Raw genomic sequence first — 24,121 nt, 5'->3', positions numbered from 1 at the left:
ATTGATAAAATTAAGTTGTGTGTTCGGGGCGAACACGGGATGCTTAATTTTATCGGGAGACCAAAACCAATTCCTCCTCTCGGTCCCTATCGTAGCCTCTTAATTATAGAGTACTATACCCACCTATACCCACCTTCTTACCCATCCTATAGGGGTCGACCAAGCTAGCTTGGAGACCAAGCTAGGGCCGGCCATGGGTATGTTCATGGGTGAATTCATGTGGCCGTCCCTATTAAAATAAAAAGGAATTTTAATTTTAAAATTTTTCTTATGTGGATAATATAATTTAAAAGAGAGTTTAAAAATTTAAATCCTTCCTTTTATAAGATTCTACAAAAGATTAAGAGAAGAGTTAAAATCTCTTTCCTTATTTGTAGATTAAAAGGTTGATTTTAATTTTGGTAAAAACTTTCCTTTTAATTATATTCATGATTTAAAATAAAGTTTAAAAATTAAAAATTATCTTTTATTAGTTTCTACAAAAGATTAAGAAAAGATTTAATATCTTTCCTTATTTGTAGATTGAAAGGAGATTTTAATTTTTAGAGATAACTTTCCTTTTTGGAAATTATCCACATGTTTAAAAGAAAGATTTTAATTTATAAAATTTCTTTTTATTAACCAATCATGAAGGGATTAAAATTATTGGAGAAAGTTTTATAAATTTCTAGAAACAAATTAGGAAGTTTTAATTTTTTGTTTTAATTAAAACTCTCCTTGTTTCGGGGAGAAGAGTGGCCGGCCATTATAATTTGAAAAGAGAAAATTATTTTAATTAAATAAATTTTCCTTTTCAATGGCAAAAGAATTAAGGAAGTTTTTATTAAATTTTCCTTATTTGCCAAGACCAAGGATTATAAAAGAGGGGGTAGAGGAGGCTTCAAGGCTAACGACTCTATTCTATTTTTTCCTCTCTTTTCTCCTTGGGTGTGGCCGGCCCTTTCTTTCCTCTCCTCTCCTTTGTGTGGCCGAAACCTTCTCATGGTGGAGATAGCTTTGGTGGCCGGATCTAAGAAGGAGAAGAAGGAGAGAAAAGAAGCCTCTTTTCTAGCATCCCTTGGAGCATGGTGGTGGTGGCCGAACCTCTTCATCCTAGGAGAAGTTTTGATGGCCGAAACTTGTAAGGAAGAAGAAGGTGCTTGGTGGTTCTCATCTCGGAAGATCGTTGCCCACACAACGTCCGAGGTTAGAAGAGGAATACGGTAGAAGATCAAGAGGTCTTTCTAAAAGGTATAACTAGTAATTTTTGTTTCCGCATCATACTAGTTATTTTTGGAAATAATACTAAATACAAGAGGCTTATGATTCTAGAATTTCAAATATGTTTTTCGATGTTGTGTTCTTTTGTTTTATTTTTCCTTGTGATTTGATTGTTCTTTTTGGTTAACCTAAAGTTATTTTAGGAAATTAAATATTAGCTTTCTATAAAAGGTTTTGTCTAGTCGATGGTGGTTGCTCCCATATCCAAGAAGGCCATGTGCCTCGCCACGTCAGTACTGGGAACCAATTATGGAAATTAATATTTAATGGAATTAATAACTTAAGGTGATTTGGGTCGAATGTGTTAAGTTCCGCAGGAGATCCAAGTCTAAACCTAAAAGAACAAATAGATTAAATTTTGGATCAAACGTGTTAAGTTCCGCAGGCGATCCAAAATTTAATTTAAAAGAACACATGGTAGCTAGGAAAGGGTTCAGATCTTTGTACAAAATTTTTGTACAGTGGAACCTCTAGGTTTTCCGAGTAGCAACCAACAATTGGGATCAGAGCAAGGGTTTTGCCTCTGTGTATTTGGTATTAGATTAATTATGCACATGTCATACATAATTTAGGCAGGTTAATAGTAGGATATGCTAACTTTGTGGATGCAGGATCCAACTATTATGGCTTTTAGTTATTATGTGTGTGATTGGACCCTTGGACATGTCAAGGGCATTTATCTGTGTGTGCATGATTGTATTAAAATACAGCAGGAGCTGTATTTAGTTTTATTAGGATTTTATTTTTGATCTAGATACATGTACATTCCTTTTATGGAATATAGGATCAAAATGTAAAATTCTATTTATGTCGCGGATCGAATCTTGCAAAGCGTGGAACCTTCTAAGGACCAGAGGCGCAGCGGAACTAGGAGCAAGATGGATGCGACAGCTAGACCCGGTGGCGGTGGCCAAATATGGCAGCAGCTTGGGATGACAACACGCGGAGGACAACTAGAGATAAAAGCCATAATAGTTGAAAATTAGATTTTCTATTTATTGCTTTTATATTGTGCTGTGTGTGCATGTTAGTTTACATATTTAGTAGGCTAGCATAGTTAAAATTCCTCATTTATAAATAACTAAGTGGGAGAGGGATTTTTAAATAAATCCCATGGTCTCCATTACTGGTTTGTAAGTGATGCAAACAAGCTTGCGCGTTGGCTCTGAGTGCCTTCCTCCATAACGGATGAGCTTGTTTGTGGATCACTAGAACAGACTTCCATTTTTGGATGACTATAGGAAGTTAATTAAGAGCGTGTGATCTTCCCCAACGGAAGGGGCATAATCTTATTAATGGACTTGGTGTCAAGTAATGGTATATACTTAGACACATTTAATAGTATCCTCCCCAACGGAGTCACTACTATCACTTGTGTGACCAAAGGGAAACCAACTATTGATTTGTCATAAAACTAGATTGGCAATATAATAAAATTAATAAACCCCTCTTACAAATGTTTGAATTTGTATACGTCCACACTAACGTGGCATACAAGATTCATGGTGTTTGAGGTAATTTTATTTGTCAAAAAGTTATATTGACAAGATAGTCAATGGGTAAAACCCTCCTCTTACAAATGATGAATTTGTATACGTCCACACTAACGTGGCATGCAAAATTCACGGTGTTTGAGGTGTTGGTGAATTTAAATAATATTGTTAGAGGAATCAATGTTATTTTAAATTCAAAGAGTTTTGACCAAATATTTGATCAAAGACAGATCAACTATTAATTTTATTTGTCATAAAGTAAAGTTGACGAGATAATAAAATTAATGAATAAAATCTCCTCTTCGATTTTGTATACACAAAATTCATGGAGATTTTAAGGAGTTGATCTTGACCAAATATTTTTGTGATTCTTAGGATGTTTGTCAATCCCTAGTAGTCATACTATAGAAAAGACTTAGTAGTCCCAATTGTAATGATTGGAAATAGGACTTGGACATTAAGGTAGACTGTCTTCTTAGAACTAAGAACAATTTAGGTGTATTTAATTCATTAGTTGAAACATGTCTAGTGGTGTTATCTACCAGAACCTGGAGTGTAGATACAAGATGCCATTAATCATGTCTGCAATTCATTGCAGGGTTCCAGGAAACCCGACAACTAAATGAAAGGTAAATCACCGTCCACATGGGCACTACTGTAAAAGTGGTAGTTGTTGCAGTGGGAGATGTTTATCCTTTGATAAGAATAAAATATGGATTTTAAGTAATTGTCTTTACGTACCAAGTTTAGAAAGAACTTGATTTCAGTTTCTAAACTATTATAGATATTGTGTCTATTTTGATAACAAAGTTGTTATCAAGAAAAATAGGAAAGTTATCTATTCTGGTATGATGGTTGACAATTTATAATCCAATAACTCCCACGATGCAACAAATGGAAATTAGTAACACATCTTCTAATTTTAAGATAAAGCAACCTTTGGAAATGAACCAATTATATCTTTGGCATCTAAAGCTAGGTTATACTTGAGTAGGATTTATTGGTAGCTGATGAACTTTTGGGTTCATTGGTAATGGAAATCTTTCCAACCTGCGAGTCTTACTTGGAAGAAAAATAACCAAAAAGCTTTTAAGTCCAAGGGGTATGGAGTCAAAAGATATGTTGAAATCGGTTCATTCTGATTTATGTGATCCTATGACTATCCAGACAAGAGGTAGTATTGAATATTTTGACTATTTTATAGACAACTATTCAAGATACAAATAAATTTACTTAATGTACCGCAAGACTAAGTACTTTGATTAGTTCAAAGAGTACAAGGTTGATACGGAGAAATGTTAAAGTAAAAAGTCACTATGGAAGATCGTAGTGGCAAGTACCTCTTGAGAGATTTTAGGAGTCACTTATCAGAAGTTGGATTTCAATCCCAACTAACTGCATCTGGTACACCCCAACAGAATGGTGTAGTAGAAAGAAGGTAAAGGACTCTTATGGAATAATTAGATAGATGATGAGTTATTCAGAAAATTACCAAATTTGTTTTAAGGATAAACTCTGAAAACGAAAGTGAACATAGTACCTTCCAAGTTAGAACTCTCTACTTATATAGAATTGCTGAATAGGTGAAAACCTATTTTGAAGCATATTCGGATTCGGGTAATCCAGCACATATGTTAAAGAGAGACAATGATAAGTTGGATAGGAGTTCACTTGTTTGTAAGTTATCCAAGATAAACAAAAGTAGGTTTATAGTCTTAAAAATCAGAAGGTCATTGTTAGCATCAATGACTGATTTTTAGAAAAGGACTATATAATGAACCACGTGCTCATAAGTAAATTTGTTCTTAAGGAAATAATAAAGAACATGTCTAACCTAGTACCAACTGTACAAGATGAGATACCACAAGAAAACTGCAACACGTATCACAAATGATACACAGAAAGTGCCTTGTCGTAGTGGGAGGGTTGTTAGGCAACCTAAATAGGTTCATGTTTTGGGAGAGTTTTTGGATTCGATCCCTGGAGGACATGAACCTGATCTCCGGTCATATGATGAAGTACTCCAAGATAAAGATGCAAGCATCTTGGCAAAGAGTAATGAATAACAGAATTAGAATATATGTATTCTAATAAAATCTGGAAGCTTGTAGAATCACCAAATGGTGTAAAAGTCGTTGGGTGTAAATAGGTCTATAATAGGAAAAGAGGGATAGACAGGAAGGTAGAAACTTTCAAAGCAAGACTAGATGAAAAAGGAAACTTTTTCACTGGTAGTCATGCTTAAGTCTATCCGGATTCTTTTATCTATTTGGTAAGTGGATGACAAGACAGCATTCCTTAATGGAAGTCTTGAAGAAAGCATCCATATAAAGCAACCAGAAGGGTTCATTGCAAAGGGCTAAGAGCATCTTGTGTGCAAGCTCAATCAGTCTATGGACTGATACAAAGCTTCAAGGTCTTGGAACATCCAGTTTATCAAAGTAATCCAGACCTATGGATTTATTGAGTAAACGGATAAGTCTTGTGTATACAAAAGATGTGATGGAAACGTGGTGGTATTTCTTGTACTATACGTAGATAACATTTTTGGTAGTTGGAAACAATATCAAAATGTTGTCAGAAGTAAGGGTATGGTTGTCCAAATAATTCGATATAAAGGACTTGGGAGAATGTATATATTTTTGAGATCAAAGTAATAAGGGATCGCAAGAAAAAATATATTTTACTTATCCCAAGCTTGATACATCGGAAAAATCCTTGCTCATTTTAAGCATGCAAAACTCCTAGAAAGGTTTCTTACCTTTTAAGCATGGAGTGTCTTTATCTAAAGAGATGTCTCCGATGACATCAAAGGAGATTGAGGACATGTAGGCAGTTCTTTATGCTTCGGCAGTTAGACAACCTAATGTATGCTATGCACAAGATCAGAAATCTGTTTTGCCAAGGGCATAGTTAGCAGATATTAAAGTAACCCTAGACAAGAATATTGGACTGCAGTAAAGCATATATTAAAGTACCTTAAAGGAACTAGAGATTATATGCTAGCTTACAAGGCAGTTAATTTGGTCCCTGTGGGTTGCATGGATTTTGACTTCCAATCGGATAGGGACAATAATAAGTCAACTTCGGGGTTTTATGTTTATTTTAGGAGGTAAAGTCATAACTATGGAAGAGTGATAAGCATAGGTGTTTTTCTGGACTCCACCATAGAAGCTTAGTATATGACAAGCCTCTGAGGTAGCCATTAAAAGCTGTATGACTCAATAACCTCAAGATAGACTTAGATATGATTTCTGGTTTGTCCAAAGATTATTATAATTTATTGTAATAATGTTGGTGCAGTAACAAACCCGAAGAAACCATAAGTCTATAAGGCAAGTAAACACAATAGAGCGCAAGTACCACCCAATACGAGAAATCGTATAAGCGAGGAGAAGTTGTCATCGCCAAGATTGCATCAGCAGATAACCTGGCAGATCCTTTCACTAAGGCCCTTCCGGCGAAAGCTTTTGATCGGCATGTGAAGGGAATGGGAATCAGATGTATGGTAGAAGATATGGCAGCTTACTCATTAGTATAAGTGGGAGATTGTTGGAGTGTATACTGAAAGTCTAAGCTTTTGTAAACATTTATGTTAAATAAAGAATCACATTTGGTCAAATTATCTACATTTGTTTGTAGTTGTTCATTTAATTTATATTGTAGATAACATAGTATGTGGTGTCACATGCAGAAGATGATGTTATCAGTACCTTATAAATTATAAACAGTAGCTCACGACCAAAATGGAAAGGAACAAACCATTAGAAAGTCGTAGTGTAATTAGATATTAGTTTATCTTGACTATATAATTACACTAGTACACTCAGAGTGTATTGAGTAGGACCATTTGAGGTCGTTTCTTTTATACTGACTTTATAAAGAAACAAAGACCTCGGTTATTATGGAAGTGTGTGCTCTTAATCCTAATATAATAACAAGCATATATATTTGATATTTATTTCTTTAATTTATCAATGGGTGAGATTTAGTTCGATGAATCAATAAGCCCGATAAGTTGGGAAATGATATCACTTATAGTGTGTGTTGTTGATTATAGAAGGAAACTGTGTCCTAGAGATACTAGGTTGATAATGTCCCCAAGAGGAGCTCATAAGGATTGTCATGTTAAACCCTGCAGGTGGACTTAGTCCGACATGACAATAAGGTTGAGTGGTACTACTCTTGGACTAAGATATTAATTAAATGAGTTGTCAGTAACTCACTTAATTAGTGGACATTCGATATCTTAAACACAGGGAGACTAACACACTCATAATAAGAAGGAGCCCAAAAATGTAATTTGGGATTGGTGCGGTAGTTCAATAATAGTTCTCTAGTGGAATGAATTATTATTGATAAAATTAAGTTGTGTGTTCGGGGCGAACACGGGATGCTTAATTTTATCGGGAGATCAAAACCAATTCCTCCTCTCGGTCCCTATCGTAGCCTCTTAATTATAGAGTACTATACCCACCTATACCCACCTTCTTACCCATCCTATAGGGGCCGGCCATGGGTATGTTCATGGGTGAATTCATGTGGCCGTCCCTATTAAAATAAAAAGGAATTTTAATTTTAAAATTTTTCTTATGTGGATAATATAATTTAAAGAGAGTTTAAAATTTAAATCCTTCCTTTTATAAGATTCTACAAAAGATTAAGAGAAGAGTTAAAATCTCTTTCCTTATTTGTAGATTAAAAGGTTGATTTTAATTTTGGTAAAAACTTTCCTTTTAATTATATTCATGATTTAAAATAAATTTTAAAAATTAAAAATTATCTTTTATTAGTTTCTACAAAAGATTAAGAAAGATTTAATATCTTTCCTTATTTGTAGATTGAAAGGAGATTTTAATTTTAGAGATAACTTTCCTTTTGGAAATTATCCACATGTTTAAAAGAAAGATTTTAATTTATAAAATTTCTTTTATTAACCAATCATGAAGGATTAAAATTATTGGAGAAAGTTTTATAAATTTCTAGAAACAAATTAGGAAGTTTTAATTTTTGTTTTAATTAAAACTCTCCTTGTTTTGGGAGAAGAGTGGCCATTATAATTTGAAAAGAAAAATTATTTTAATTAAATAAATTTTCCTTTTCAATGGCAAAAGAATTAAGGAAGTTTTATTAAATTTTCCTTATTTGCCAAGACCAAGGATTATAAAAGAGGGGTAGAGGAGGCTTCAAGGCTAACGACTCTATTCTATTTTTCCTCTCTTTTCTCCTTGGGTGTGGCCGCCCTTTCTTTCCTCTCCTCTCCTTTGTGTGGCGAAACCTTCTCATGGTGGAGATAGCTTTGGTGGCGGATCTAAGAAGGAGAAGAAGGAGAAGCCTCTTTTCTAGCATCCCTTGGAGCATGGTGGTGGTGGCCGAACCTCTTCATCCTAGGAGAAGTTTTGATGGCCGAAACTTGTAAGGAAGAAGAAGATGCTTGGTGGTTCTCATCTCGGAAGATCGTTGCCCACACAACGTCCGAGGTTAGAAGAGGAATACGGTAGAAGATCAAGAGGTCTTTCTAAAAGGTATAACTAGTAATTTTTGTTTCCGCATCATACTAGTTATTTTTGGAAATAATACTAAATACAAGAGGCTTATGATTCTAGAATTTCGAATATGTTTTTCGATGTTGTGTTCTTTTGTTTTATTTTTCCTTGTGATTTGATTGTTCTTTTTGGTTAACCTAAAGTTATTTTAGGAAATTAAATATTAGCTTTCTATAAAAGGTTTTGTCTAGTCGGTGGTGGTTGCTCCCATATCCAAGAAGGCCATGTGCCTCGCCACGTCAGTACTGGGAACTAATTATGGAAATTAATATTTAATGGAATTAATAACTTAAGCTGATTTGGGTCGAACGTGTTAAGTTCCGCAGGAGATCCAAGTCTAAACCTAAAAGAACAAATAGATTAAGTTTTGGATCAAACGTGTTAAGTTCCGCAGGCGATCCAAAATTTAATTTAAAAGAACACATGGTAGCTAGGAAAGGGTTCAAATCTTTGTACAAAATTTTTGTACAGTGGAACCTCTAGGTTTTCCGAGTAGCAACCAACAAGCCTAACTTAAATGTATTGTCAAACATAAAAAAGGAGGAGATTGTTAGTGTAATTTCCATAGGTTAAGGTTGACCAGGTTGACTAAGCTTGAATTGACTTAAGCTTAAGTCATCATGTGCTAGTTTCAATGTTTGACAATATATAAAGATTATTTTGACAATGTATGGAGATTGCAAGAGCATGTTGATGTGGGAAGAATCCGACGATCATACTCGTGTTTTGATAATGGCAAAGGATTCAAAGTTAAGGTGTTTTGTAATCTAACAAGTCTGCTTGAGTATTTCAGGAAAGTCCTAGCTGCGGTTAGGCAAAGGGAAAACCCTAGGGGGTGGTAACCCTAGGTCATAGGGGGTGGTAACCCTATGCGGAAAGTCTTGGCAGGTCGATGGCTTCAGGCAAAAGTCCTAGGGGGTGGTAACCCTAGGTGGAAAGTCCTGGTGTCGCGAACCAGGTGAAAGACTGGACTAGCCGAGAAGCGGATGTCCAGCAGAAAGTCCGGAAGCGTCGAGTGCTGAGCAAAAGTCCAGTCGATCTGGAGGATCATACTGGCAGCAGGTAAATCTCCTGAGTGGAGTAGGTGAGGACGCGTTCCCCGTAGAGGGAACAGTAGGCGTCGGGTCGACCTAGGGTTTCCGGACGGAAATCCGAAGTCAGACCCGGACAGTCAGGAGACTGTCATTACTTAGTATCATATTCATACTGTTGTTTTATGCTAACTTTGTGGTGCAGGATATTGTTTGGAAATAACATGTCTTGCAGGTACAAAATAATGAAGTTTTCCCTCGGATGAACAGTGTTCGAGGCGCCTCCATGGAGCTTGGAGGCGCCTCGGGTGCAAAGCTGGAGCTGGCTGCGAAGCACCCATGGAGGCGCCTTGAAGGAGGTATAAGGCGCCTTGGAAGGCGCCTTGGATAGGGCATAAGGCGCCTTATGCAGATGAACTTCGACCAGTTCAAGTTTGATCCACGCGGAGGACTCGGCAGCATGGAGGCGCCTTGAACACCCTTTATAAGGGGGTTTCGAGCAGCACCTTGATCAATCAACCTCCAAGCGATTTCTTTGCATCTAGCTGCTAACGACACGATCCAGAAGTGCTGCAACAACCTCCCGACGACCCGGTGCTCTGTTTTCTTCTTCTTTAGTTGTCGGTATAAAGTTGTTATAATACTTTCATTGTAATTAGTTTGTAATTCTTATCGAGCTTATAGTTGTTGCCCACGGAATGCAATCAAGGATCGCGGGCCTTCGAGTAGGAGTCGCCTTAGGCTCCGAACGAAGTAATTCCTTGTGTCTCTGTGTTTCTTTATTTTATTTCCACTTATTCCGCTGCACGTTTTAACTCCGATAGTTTTCCGATAATCAAAAAATGAAATAGCCGCGAGCTCTATTCACCCCCCCCCCCTCTAGCGCGTCTCGATCCAACAATTGGTATCAGAGCGACGTTGTTTTGAATTGGTGCAACCACCATTCAAAACATTTTTTCGTGGCATTTTTTGGTTTTTTTTTCGGAGTCAATTAGAAATTAGCTTAGTGGCTAAAATTCTAATTCTTTTCAAAATCGGTGTTGCTCAAAGTTGGTCAAAACCACTTGAGCTCGTTTTTTTTTCTATTCTTCCCGCATTACTAATCCAAGACTCAGTCTTGGAACAGATCTTCTTATTTTTGTTTTTGCAAGATTTATATGGCCCAACAAGAAGGATATAGCACTGTTCGTCCCCCACTATTTTCCGGAGAAGACTTCGGATATTGGAAGGGGCAAATGGAGATATATCTGAAGATCCAGTTCGACACCTGGATGATAGTCAAGACGGGACTGCGACTACCAACTGATGCAGACGGCAAGCCTACATCATGCGAGAACTGGGAGCCAGTCCTTATCAAAAAGGTGGAAGCCGACGCCAAAGCCACCTGCACCCTCCAATGCGGTCTTACCAAGGAGGAGCTCAACAGAGTCGGTCCGTTCTCTTCCGCAAAGGAGCTGTGGGAGAAACTGATCGAACTCCACGAGGGCACTTCCGACATTAAGGTAAGTAAAAGGGATCTTTTACTTAATAAATTGTATAACTTAAAAATACAGAAAAATGAGACGGCGAGCCAGTTACACACTCGAATTCAAGATATCCTTAACTCCCTTCACAGAATCGGGCAGAAGGTAGAAAATAGGGATATAATAAGGTATGCTCTTAATTCGTTTCCAAGGAGTACATTGTGGGCATCAATGGTAGATGCCTACAAAGTCTCCAAGGATTTGTCTTCTTTAAAGTTAGATGAATTATTTAGTGAATTTGAACTTCATGAACAAACTAATGCACAGCCATCCGAGAAAGGTGTAGCTTTGCTTGCAGGTACCAGTAGAACGCGCGAACCGAGATCCCGACGAAAAATTGAACCGGAATCAGAAGATAAACCCTACTCAGAAGATGAAGAAGACGAACTAACCAGTGAACCTCGTGAAGAAGCTCTACAAGAAGAAGAAGGGCTTCAACAAGAAAGACCTGAAGAAGGCAGTACAATCTAAGGAGGCCCAACCGAGTTCGAAGGTAAAGTTTGAAGTTACCTGCTACGGGTGCAACCAGAAAGGGCATATCAAGGTCAACTGCCCTAACCAAAAGGAAGCCAAAAAGCAAAGAAGAAAGAAGGCCCTGAAGGCGACGTCGGACGAATCTTCTTCGGAGGACGACGACGACGAACTCGATCAGACGAGTTTACTCGCATTGATGGCCCGGGACCAGATCGCCGAATCCGAGAGCGAGGACGAGTCGGAGGCCGAGTCCGAGCGAAGCCACAGATCCGCATCTGTTTCCGAAAGGCCAAACTCCACTGTAAGTATTCCTAGACTTAAGAATTTAGTCAATTATTTATTACGCAAGTTAACTAAGTCAAACATTAGGATTAAATCACTTCTAAAGGAAGTAGCTGTCCTTAAAGAAGTGACTAACACTAAATCCTTACCTGATCAAGTTCAGACTGGAAATTCAACTCTAGTTCAAAAACTTGAGGAAGAAAATTCTAGTTTGAAAAATCAGGTCAAGGATTTAAAAAATACCTTAGAACGGTTTTCTTTGGACTTCAAGAATCTTGACCTAATCCTTGGGGCACAAAGAGCCGTTTACAACAAAACTGGGCTAGGATATAAAAGTAAAAAGAAATATAAATCTTATTTATCCTTAATAAACAAACAAAATAGTAAATCAGTCCAAGCATGGGTCCCCAAATCCAAATTAATCAATCAAGTTGGACTTGGTCAATATTGGGTCCCGAAGGATCAAATACACTATCTCAATAGATCATATCGAGGCCATGATCCAGGGGGAGCAAAAAGAAAAACGATCTTAAAAATTTGAAATTTAAATTCAAAAAATAAAATCAAATAAATTAAAAATTCGAAATTTAAATTAAAAATCAAAATCAAATAAATTCAAAATTCAAAATTTAAATTCAAAATCAAAATCAAATAAATTAAAATTTTGAAATTTAAATTCAAAATTCAAAAATCAAATAAATCAAAATTAGAAAATAAATTCAAATTCAAAAAACAACAATCAAATTAAAAATTCAAAATTAAAATCAAATAAAAGATAGATGGAGGATCCAGAATAGCTGGCACCCCCAACTGAACTACCCGATAGGGTAACTGAACTTAATCTACCCTAAATGGGTAAAACAAGAGTAGATAACCCAGCAGGGTAATTAAGGTTAGATTAAAATGGGTCAGGTTTAACTTGACCCACGGTACTGGTGAAATTTTTGGATGATAGTACGTTAGGGAAGCTTGGGCATCGCATGTCTAGGAAGATATGGCTTCGACCTGGTGCATTTGGCCAAGTGGAACTGACCGAAGCTACCCTTAAATGGATCCTAACTAGTTAGACCAAGGTTTAGTATTAAGTTCAATGGGTAGGACTATTTGGAAAACCTCGAAGGCATGGTTACTTTAATGAGTTCCTTATGACTCACCATAGCCCAGAAGTTTATCCAAAGAATGCTTACTTGTTGAACCCAAAGTTAAACCTGAATCTAACACAAAGTTAAACCAGACCTTTAAATTCAACCATAATTCATCTCACAACAATTATAGTGTTCCCTGATTGAAAATTTAGATCGGGTGAGATGACTAAGAAATTAAAACTAAAATTATTCTCAAACTTAATTAACTAAAAATTATTCTCAAACTTAATTAACTAAAAATTATTCTCAAAATTAATTAACTTATAATTCTTTTCAAAAATTAATTAACTTTAAAACTATTTTCAAAAATTAATTAACTTTAAAATTATTTTCAAAAATTAATTAACTTTAAAACTGTAAAATACAACACCCAAATAATATTTAAATAGTAAGGTTATTGGACAAATAATCTTATTGAATTTTTCAGGAATTTTCTGGGAATTTTTTCGAAGTCCGTTTGGCGTAGTTTAAGGGGATCATTTATAGACTAAGTGGAAGCCCGTTTAAAATACCCAAAAGTGGGAGTTGATTGAGGAAACCAACTTAGGGTTTAATTGATTTAACCTAAGTTTAAAACCTCACCTATTCTCACCCGTGCCCTAATCTCACGCTGACCACCTCACTTCCCGTTCCTCCTTCCTCTCCCAATCCGGCGCCGAGTTTTCCCTTTCCACTCGATTTCTTTCCATTGTCGACGCAAATCCACCACCGCCCTTCTCCTCATCGCGGCACCTGATTGTCGACGCCGATTCCCCCTCTTCTCTGTGCCCTAGCCGTCTCCCTCCCTCTCTCAGCCTGATGTCGCGCCACACGCCACCGTCCGACGCCAGTTTTCCCTTTCTCCTCTCCGTGCTACCGCCGACAACACCTAAAGCTCGAATCGCCGCACCTGATGTCGGTTCCCGAGTGCCGCCTCTCGGAGCAGCGCCACGTTAATCTTCATTGCCACCCCTTCGCATGCCGAGAGCCACTCAAACTGCCGATGCCGAGAGCTACTCGTGCTCCACTCGAGTGCCGCCGAAGATCCATTTCTCCACCTCCCTCTTTCCCTCGCATCCATAGTCGCCACTTGATCCTCTACCCGAGCCCTAGAGTCAAGCTGATTTCGTCGGGTTTTCCTTCGCAGCTTGAGATTGGTTTTGTCATCAAGGTAGGTTAAGGTACGGTGAGCACCTCTGTTTCCATTTTTCTTCTGATCGTTGGCCATGACACTCATTCGATTTGTATATGGATTGTAGAACTGATTCGTAGCTCTTATCTCCGATTTCAACAGCAGCTCCATTGATCACCCTTTCCGACAGTTAGGTCTTCGGCTGGGAGATGACAGGGGAGTAGCCATATGAAGGTAAGATGTTTATAGAATTGGGGAAGGGGTTGTCAACATGGGATTGAGTTTAATGCTTAGATGACTGTGATGATTGTTATGTAGGGTGTTGGATTTGGAAATCAACACCTCCATCTTGCTCCGATCGCGATCCTTGGTAGCGAGCACTTCTTCGGTTGTGAATTAGCAGAGAGGTCTCCAATTCGGGTAAGTTGAGAAGGTAATTTCGTGTATTAACCATATTTGAATTTAGTTGTGAAATGGTTAGAGTGTCCTAGTTCTATTTAGTTGTGATTTATTGCTTGGGTGGATTTTAGTTTGTGTGTGATTATCATGCGGATGATTTGTTAATGAGATGAAGGTTTATGGTTGATTTAGAGGAGTACAAGATTGTAATAGAATCATAAGATTGATATCATGATTAGTGATGATGGGTCATAGGTTTAGCTAGTTGTTGTATATGTAATTAGCTAAATATATTATGTGATCGCAGGACTTGGATTCGAGATGTGCGTCTCGACGTGGGACTAGTTTATCAAGATCGACAGATAAAGGCGGGTACTTCTTGTCTTATCTCTTTAGTATATTGATCTTAGTGCATGAGTAATATTTTCGGATAGCTCCTGTTTTTATCTTGACTCCACTCATATTTTTCCCGCGTTTGATGCTTCCACTCAATCTTTGAGCTACTCGTTTCTGTATCTATACAGCCTCTCGTTGCTATTCATGATATTTAGCAGATACCGGACACCAGATACTAATTACTAGATACTGGATATATAGATACCAGATACCATGTTTACTTGCTTAGACTGTTATTTATTCATGTTTCTTATTGAGCATGCTAGTTTCATGTAGCATACCTGTTTCTGTTTATATATACATGATGACTACTGCATTGTTCACATCATGTCATTGCATGCATTGCCGGCGACTTTGGCTCCCTTGCGGTTGAGACGGACGTTGGCCTGGGCCGCACGCTCAGCCACTCATGGGTAGTGGTAGCTGGAGCGTGCCGCTTGTCCTGTCGTGCCCCCCACTCGCACACTCATGGGTTGTGATAGCTGGAGACGCGGGCAACAGGGACCCCCGTCGCAGACGTAGCTATTCAGCTACTATGCACCTGTCCATCTGGTCACTCGAGAGTAGTGGCGGCCTTTGGGTGGTACAGTTGTCATCGATCCTGCCTCTCGACCATACAGGGGTCATGGTGCAGAGAGGTGGGCGGGGTGACCATCCGTACATACACTGTTGTTATTATATCTGCTGGTTGCTTACTTATGCTGTTGTTGCTTATCTATGCTGTTGTTACTAGCTTATGCTGCTGTTGTTTACTTATATTGATATGCTTACATAGGTTGAGATATATACCTGTGGTATGTGTTTAGACACTAGCTTACTTACTATTGACATGTATATACCTCACATGATACCATGCAGTTATGAGCAGTACTGTAGCAGGATTTTGCTACACCTACCTTCCATTACTAGCCTAGGATATGGTTTCAGGTATGGACACTTATTATGATATCACTGTAGTATCTGCTATTTCCATACGAGACTGTATACCTTTGCATCTCTAGTTCTTTACTATACTCATGCACTATCTGTCTATTACCCGTTGAGTCTTTATACTCACCACCCCCGTATATTGGTAATTTCGCCAGGTAGCAGGTAAAGGATTTACGGAGTCGCCTCGAGATCCTGTCCGCCAATTCCACGTCACATTCGAGGACGATATTATGGTTTTGGTATACCGTACGTTAGTTGTGCTTTGATTTTGCTTCTTGATCTTGTGTTTGTGTATTTTGTAATTAGTTTGATGTTATTTTGTCAAGCCGAGCCGACTCGCAGTTAGTTGCTTTGTGTTTTGTGATCGTTGTTGGTGATTTCCGCTATGTTGATTTTAGTACAGCCGTGTGGGCTGATTAATATATTTATATAACTGCGTGGTTGTGTTTATTTCTGTTCCAGCCGAGTGGGCTGATTATATAACTGCGTGGTTGTATAAATATATTCCAATCGTATGTGGCTGATGTATTTTGTATGTATGTATGCCTCAGATTGTCACCCACACAGGGGAGATGCTGCCGAAATTTTTTAGTAAGGACTCCTTTGGGGGCGTGACAAAAACTATTTTCAAAATTAATTAACTTTAAAATTAGTTTCAAAAATTAATTAACTTTAAAATTCTTTTCAAAAATTAATTACCTTTAAAATTATTTTCAAAAATTAATTAACTTTAAAATTCTTTTCAAAAATTAATTAACTTTAAAATTATTTTCAAAAATTAATTAACTCAAAATTATTTTCAAAATTAATTAACTCAAAATTATTTTCAAAATTTAATTAACTTTAAAATTCTTTTCAAAATTAATTAACTTTAAAAATCTTTTCAAAAATTAATTAACTTTAAAATTATTTTCAAAATTAATTAACTCAAAATTATTTTCAAAATTTAATTAACTTTAAAATCTTTTCAAAATTAATTAAAATTTAATTAACTTTAAAATCTTTTCAAATTTAATTAACTTTAAAATCTTTTCAAAATTAATTAACTTTAAAAAATTTTCAAAAATTAATTAACTTAAAATTATTTTCAAATTTAATTAACTCAAAATTATTTTCAAAAATTAATTAACTTTAAAATTATTTTCAAAAATTAATTAACTTTAAAATTATTTTTAAAAATAATTAACTTTAAAATTATTTTCAAAAATTAATTAACTTTAAAATTCTTTTCAAAATTAATTAACTTTAAAATTCTTTTCAAAATTAATTAACTTTAAAATTAACTTCAAAAATTAATTAACTTTAAAAATTAATTAACTTTAAAATTACTTTTAAAAATTAATTAACTTTAAAATAATTTTCAAAATTAATTAACGTTAAAATTCCTTTCAAAATTAATCAACTTAAAATTATTTTCTAATTTAATTAACGTAAATTATTTTTAAATTTAATCAACTTTAAAATCTTTATTAAATTACTTAATTTTAAAAAACGTTAATTAAAAACAACCATAGAGTTAATTGCTTGCTAACTTAGATTGGGTAAGATAGAAAATCTAAGGAGTCTACTTCAATTAAGCTATCTTTAAATCCATTAAAAAGAAACCAATTCAACTACTTCATGTGTAGGAATTGGATCAATGGATGTTGGATAGTGGCTGCTCCAGACACATAACTAGAGATAAATTGAAGTTTACAAAACTCAAGTACAAGAATTTAGGATCGGTTGCATTCGGCAACGACAGTAAACTTAAAGTAATCGGAAAAAGTAATATTGAACTTAGTTCCGATTTCATTATTCGAAATGTCTTATTGGTTGAAAATTTTAACTTTAATTTGCTAAATATAAGTCAATTGTGTGACATTGGATATCTAGTCAATTTTAATAAATCTGGGTGTCTAGTTAAAAACATCGAAAACCCTGAGATTAGACTTAAGGGACTTAGGAAAAATAACATCTACACAATTGACCTATCAATATCCTCAATAAAGTGTCTCTTGACACAACAAGAGGAAACCCAACTGTGGCACAGAAGACTGGGTCACACTCACACTAGACTCATTTCAAAAATGAATCAAAATGGTCTAGTTAGAGGCTTGCCCAAATTAAAATTTATTGAAAACTCAATCTGTGATGCGTGTCAAAAAGGAAAACAAACCAAATCAACCCACAAGTCAACCAACCTAGAAAGAACTAACTACTTACTTGAGCTCCTTCACCTTGACCTATTTGATTCACATGGAGCCAAATCACTAAGCAAAAACCAATATTGTTTAGTGATAATTGATGACTACTCTAGGTACTCATGGGTAAAATTCCTAAAAACAAAAGATGAAACCTATGAAACATTTAGTAATTTTTGCAAATTAACGGAAAATGAAAAAGATACTAAAATTAAAAGAATAAGAAGTGATCACGGGGGAAATTTGAAAATCATAGGTTCACCCAATTTTGTAAGATAAATGGATACCAACATGAATTTTCATGTCCTAGAACCCCCCAACAAAATGGTCTAGTGGAACGTAAAAATAGAACACTACAAGAAGTCGCTAAGACTATGTTAAACGAATATAATTTAAATCATCAATTTTGGGCTGAAGCAATAAATACTGCAAATTATATTCAAAACAGAATTTTAATTAACAAACCTCATAATAAAACACCTTATAAACTTTACTATCATAAAATTCCCAACCTAAACTATTTAAAAGTATTTGGTTGTAAAGTTCATATTTTAAATACTAAAGATTACTTAGGAAAATTCACACCCAAGTCTAACCAAGGAATATTTTTAGGATACTCCTCAACCAGTAGGGCTTTTAGAGTATATAATCAAAATACCTTGAAAGTTGAAGAAACAACTAATGTAATTTTTGATGAAGAAAACAACCCACCTAATATAAATGAAAATATTGACATCAATCCAAGAATTAAAGAAGATGATGAAGATGAAATCCAACCTAACCTTAATAAACCAGACGAACCAGTTTCTGACCCACAGATAAGACCAACTAGAGTAAGTACCTCTCACCCACCTGACCAAATTTTGGGTGACCCAAACCTTGGAGTCAGAACTAGATCCTCCTATAGAAACCTTAGTCAGATTGCCCTTATTTCTAAAATTGAACCTAAGACTATAGAAGAAGCCCTACCTGACCCAGACTGGATCATTGCAATGCAAGAAGAATTAGCACAATTTGAGAGAAATCAAGTATGGGACTTTGTACCTAAACCCATAGATAAATCAATAATAGACATCAAATGGGTTTTTAGAAACAAGTTGGATGATCACAGTGATATAATAAGAAACAAAGCTAGGCTAGTAGCCAAAGGGTTTAGTCAAGTTGAAGGCTTAGACTATGATGAAACCTATGCTCCGGTAGCTAGACTCGAATCCATTAGGATGTTATTAGCCTATGCAGCAAATAAAGGGTTTAAGTTATACCAAATGGATGCTAAGTCAGCTTTTTTAAATGGGTTCATCAAGGAAGAGGTCTATGTAAGCCAACCCTCAGGATTTGAAGACCTAGACTACCCAAACCATGTATTTAAACTAAAAAAGGAGTTATATGGACTAAAACAAGCCCCTAGGGCATGGTATGAAAGATTATCTAATTACTTAATATCCAAAGACTTTAACCAAGGACAAATAGATCCAACCTTATTTGTAAAAACTTTAGAAAAAACATCTTTATAGCCCAAATCTATGTTGACGATATAATTTTTGGCTCAACTAACTCTAAGTTTTTAAAAGAATTTGTTAAATTAATGGAAAATGAATTTGAAATGAGTATGGTTGGGGAACTCAACTTTTTCTTAGACTTACAAATAAAACAAACCAAAGATGGAATCTACATTTATCAAACTAAATATGCTAAGGAGTTAATTAAAAAATTCTGCATGGAAAATTCAAAAACTATAAATACTCCAATGGCAACCAACATTAACATAGACTCTGACCCTGAAGGAAAATCAATAGATCCAAAGTACTATAGGAGTGTCATAGGTAGCTTACTTTACCTAACTGCAAACCGACCCGACATATTGTTTGCAGTAGGTATGTGCACAAGATACCAATCCTGTGCAAAAGAGTCACACCTAACATATGTTAAAAGAATACTTAGGTATATTAAAGGAACTCTAAATGTAGGACTTTGGTACTCAAGAACTTGCACCTTTGACCTCTATGGATACTTTGACTCAGACTATGCCGGGTGCAAATTAGACAGAAAAAGTACAAGTGGTAGCTGCCAGATTCTAGGTCAGTGCCTAGTAAGTTGGTCAAGCAGAAAGCAACATTGTGTTGCTCTATCCACTACAGAAGCTGAATACATAGCTCTAGGAGAATGTGCATCTCAACTGTTGTGGATGATGCATACATTAAAAGACTATCAACTAGAATATAAAAATACAAAAATCTTTATTGAGAATATCAGCTCAATTAATCTGACCAAAAATCCTATTCACCATTCTAGGACTAAACACATAGAAATAAAATACCATTTTATAAGGGATCACGTAGCTAAGGGTGAAATTGCACTCAATTATGTTGAGTCCAAATCAAACCTAGCTGATATTTTTACAAAACCTTTACCTGAACTTGAGTTTAGTGCACTTAGAAGGTAAATAGGAATGTGTTGGGTAGAGTAGGTGTCTCGTTTTGTTATTTTTTTTCAAAATCTAGGAAAAATAGCTTTCAAAATTCCAATTTATTAGATTTTTCAAAAGTTGGCATTAGCCTAAGTTTTCCCCCAAGAAATCATGTTCCCCTAAACTTAAGCCAGAGCATCTCACAAACACCTAGGTATACCTTGATTGTGTTTGAAAGACATAGAACGGTATGAGATGCATAGAGTACAACCTGGACTCAAGAATGCTTATATCTGTGCATCAATATGAGTCTGGGCGTTAAATACGTAATATACATCAATCAAGTCAAGTTTTCTAGCTCTAGTCAAAACTAACTGGACCAAATTGACTTAACTTGACTAACCATGTGAAAGTTATTGCCCTGTAGGCAATCAGCAAGTAGCTAAAGGTTAGACAGTTGATAAAGGATACTCAATTTTCTAGTTAAGCATGTTTGATCTTTAGGGCTCTGATACCTCTTAAAGTCAATCTATTGAACATGACTCATGCTTGGACTTAAGGACCAACTGACTTTGAATAAATAACCTAAACCAAATTTTTAGCTACGTTACTCCCTCCTTGTCCTAAAATTTAAGTATTGTTTAAAATTAAGCTAAGTTTATTTTTAACCTAAGCTATAGTTTTCAAAATTCAATACTTGTAAAGAGCTAAGCTAAGTTCCAATCTTAATTTTCAAAACTTGTAAAACTTAGCTCACTTTGAAATCTAACTTTGTAAATTCCTGCACAGTTTTGCAAAACTTAACTCATTGCCTTCAAAAATTAAAAAGCGACTTTAAAAATATTTTCTCCTAAGTAAAAAATTATAGTTTTACTAGCCTTTTAAACTATCAAAAAGATCCACTTTCTAGTAGTTTTATAATTTTAACTAAGTTTCCAAAGAGCTAACATCATCTTTTCACTTAAGCTAAAAATAAGAAATAACAATTATAAAACTGTTAAGTGTTTTCAAAATCTAGTTAAATCAAATAACTATTCTTGCTTATTTTTTATATATGGCAAAGGGGGAGAGTAGCAATTTCAAAAATAATTGTAAAATTCAAATTTAAAATAATGAATATTAAAGGGGGAGTAACAGTTAAGGGGGAGCTTATACTTGGCGCTATACTTTAAATTCATAGAGTTTACTTTAGCAAATTTTCTTGTGTTAAATGTGTTCATCTATTCATTTTTGATATCTGTTTACTTAACTTTGAATTTGAGTTGTCATAATCAAAAAGGGAGAGATTGTTGATGCGGGAAGCATCCGACGATCGAACTCGTGTTTTGATAATGGCAAAGGATTCAAAGTTAAGGTGTTTTGTAATCTAACAAGTCTGCTTGAGTATTTCAGGAAAGTCCTAGCTGCGGTTAGGCAAAGGGAAAACCCTAGGGGGTGGTAACCCTAGGTCATAGGGGGTGGTAACCCTATGCGGAAAGTCTCGGCAGGTCGATGGCTTCATGCAAAAGTCCTAGGGGGTGGTAACCCTAGGTGGAAAGTCCTGGTGTCGCAAACCAGGTGAAAGACTGGACTAGCCGGGAAGCGGATGTCCAGCAGAAAGTCCGGAAGCGTCGAGTGCTGAGCAAAAGTTCAGTCAATCTAGAGGATTTTACTAGCAGCAGGTAAATCTCCTGAGTGGAGTAGGTGAGGACGCGTTCCCCGTAGAGGGAACAGTAGGCGTCGAGTCGACCTAGGGTTTCCGGACGAAAATCCGAAGTTAGACCCGGACAGTCCGGAGAATGTCATTACTTAGAATGTCATTACTTAGTATCATATTCATACTATTGTTTTATGCTAACTTTATGGTGCAGGATATTGTTTGGAAATAACATGTCTTGCACATACAAAATAATGAAGTTTTCCCTCGGATGAACAATGTTCGAGGCGCCTCCATGGAGCTTGGAGGCGCCTTGGGTGCAAAGCTGGAGCTGGTTGCGAAGCACCCATGGAGGCGCCTTGAAGGAGGTATAAGGCGCCTTGGAAGGCGCCTTGGATAGGGCATAAGACGCCTTATGCAGATGAACTTCGACCAGTTCAAGCTTAATCCACGCGGAGGACTCGGCAGCATGGAGGCACCTTGAATAGCCTTCAAGGCGCCTTGAACACCCTTTATAAGGGGGTTTCGAGCAGCACCTTGATCAATCAACTTCTAAGCGATTTCTTTGCATCTAGCTGCTAACGACACGATCCAGAAGTGCTGCAATAACCTCCCGACGACCCGGTGCTCTGTTTTCTTCTTCTTTAGTTGTCGGTATAAAGTTGTTATAATACTTTCATTGTAATTAGTTTGTAATTCTTATCGAGCTTATAGTTGTTGCCCACGGAAAGCGATCAAGGATCGCGGACCTTCGAGTAGGAGTCGCCTTAGGCTCCGAACGAAGTAATTCCTTGTGTCTCTGTGTTTCTTTATTTTATTTCCTCTTATTCCGCTGCACGTTTTAACTCCGATAGTTTTCCGATAATCGAAAAATGAAATAGCCGCGAGCGCTATTCACCCCCCCCCCCTCTAGCGCGTCTCGATCCAACAGAGCAATCATCTATTTGGGGAGATTGGCCAAGGTTGACTAGTTTAATGTGGAGAAGAGTCAAGCAAGTCAAGATTGAGCGGATACTTGACTGGGAAGTCTAATGGGAAGGTTGGCAGAAGATGAAAATCCAAGTGGGTTAGTCTTAATCGGACACTTGATGGGAAAGTCCTGGTGAGTGAAGCTAGGTGTTGGACCCCGTGGGTGTTTTGATGTGGTCAACCAAGTTAGGTTAGGTCCTGCTTGTTATTTGATCCCTGTGTCTAAGTGTGCAGGAACTTAAGAGTGCAGGAAGTCGAGCGGAAGACACAGCTAGCGAGAAGGACGGCACGGGAAGGGAGCCAATGGGCTCGGTGCATCCGAAGGATGAAAGAGCTGCGGAAGAGTACACCGGTGGACGAGAAGAACGTGCATGGCGTTCGAGGGACGAGAAGCCGGGTCGAAAGCCTGCTCAAGGAGAACGCCGGAAATTGGGTTCGGGTGAGACCTATTTTGGTTAGCCGAAATCACCCAAGCGATCAGAGCTTCAGAAGAAGAGGAAAAAGAGAAGCTGGAAGCTATTTATACCATGCAGGTTGAAGGCAGTATTTATACCATGCAAGTTGAAGGTGCCCTCAACATCATTGAGGGCACCCTCAATATTGAAGGTGCCTCTATCACCTTGAAGGTGCCTCAAACCAATCCAAGGCACCTTCAAGGGCATTGGAGGTGCCTCAGACCCAGTCTTCGTGACCGTTTGCAACCGGATATAGTTTTATCCGGTCAAACTGCTTGGAGGCTCCCTCAACCCTCTTGGAGGCGCCTTTAACACTCGGGATAAGATTTCTATGAGCTATATAAAGGCCCCTGGAGCTAGAAAATTAATCAATCAACTCTATAACAACTTCCTAGCAACTTGTAAGAGCTTTTAGTGTGTAAAAGGCTTCTCCACCTTTAAAGAATGAGACTTTTCTAGTGCGCTTTCCAACCGCCTTGGATTAACAACCTTCTTGGTTGTAACCAAGTCAAAATCGCTGAGTCTTCTTTCTTTTCTGTTATTCTGCTTTATTTATTTTCTTATTATTGTTGCTATAATTTTAGAGTTGAAAGTTTGATGAGGATATTCTTATTTTGCAGGTAATTCACTCCTCCCCTCTTGTCGGCCCGCTGCACAGACAAGTGGTATCAAAGCCCGACAACCTCGGAAGGACTAACCGCCGACTGAAGCATGAAGATCAAGACAATGGTCGGAACAAGCATTCATCCATCGAAATTTGACGGAGACTTCACTACATGGAAGCGAAGAATGGAAGTATTCTTTAAGACTAAGTTTGATATTCTTTTTATTATGAAATATGATTTTGTAGCCCCCAAAGACAAGGAAGAATACAACTGGAC

Source organism: Zingiber officinale, chromosome 8A (assembly GCF_018446385.1).
Source record: "Zingiber officinale cultivar Zhangliang chromosome 8A, Zo_v1.1, whole genome shotgun sequence".
NCBI classification, from domain to species: Eukaryota; Viridiplantae; Streptophyta; class Magnoliopsida; order Zingiberales; family Zingiberaceae; genus Zingiber; species Zingiber officinale.
The sequence above is the reverse complement of the archived record's forward strand: the minus strand, read 5'-3'. Positions refer to the sequence as shown.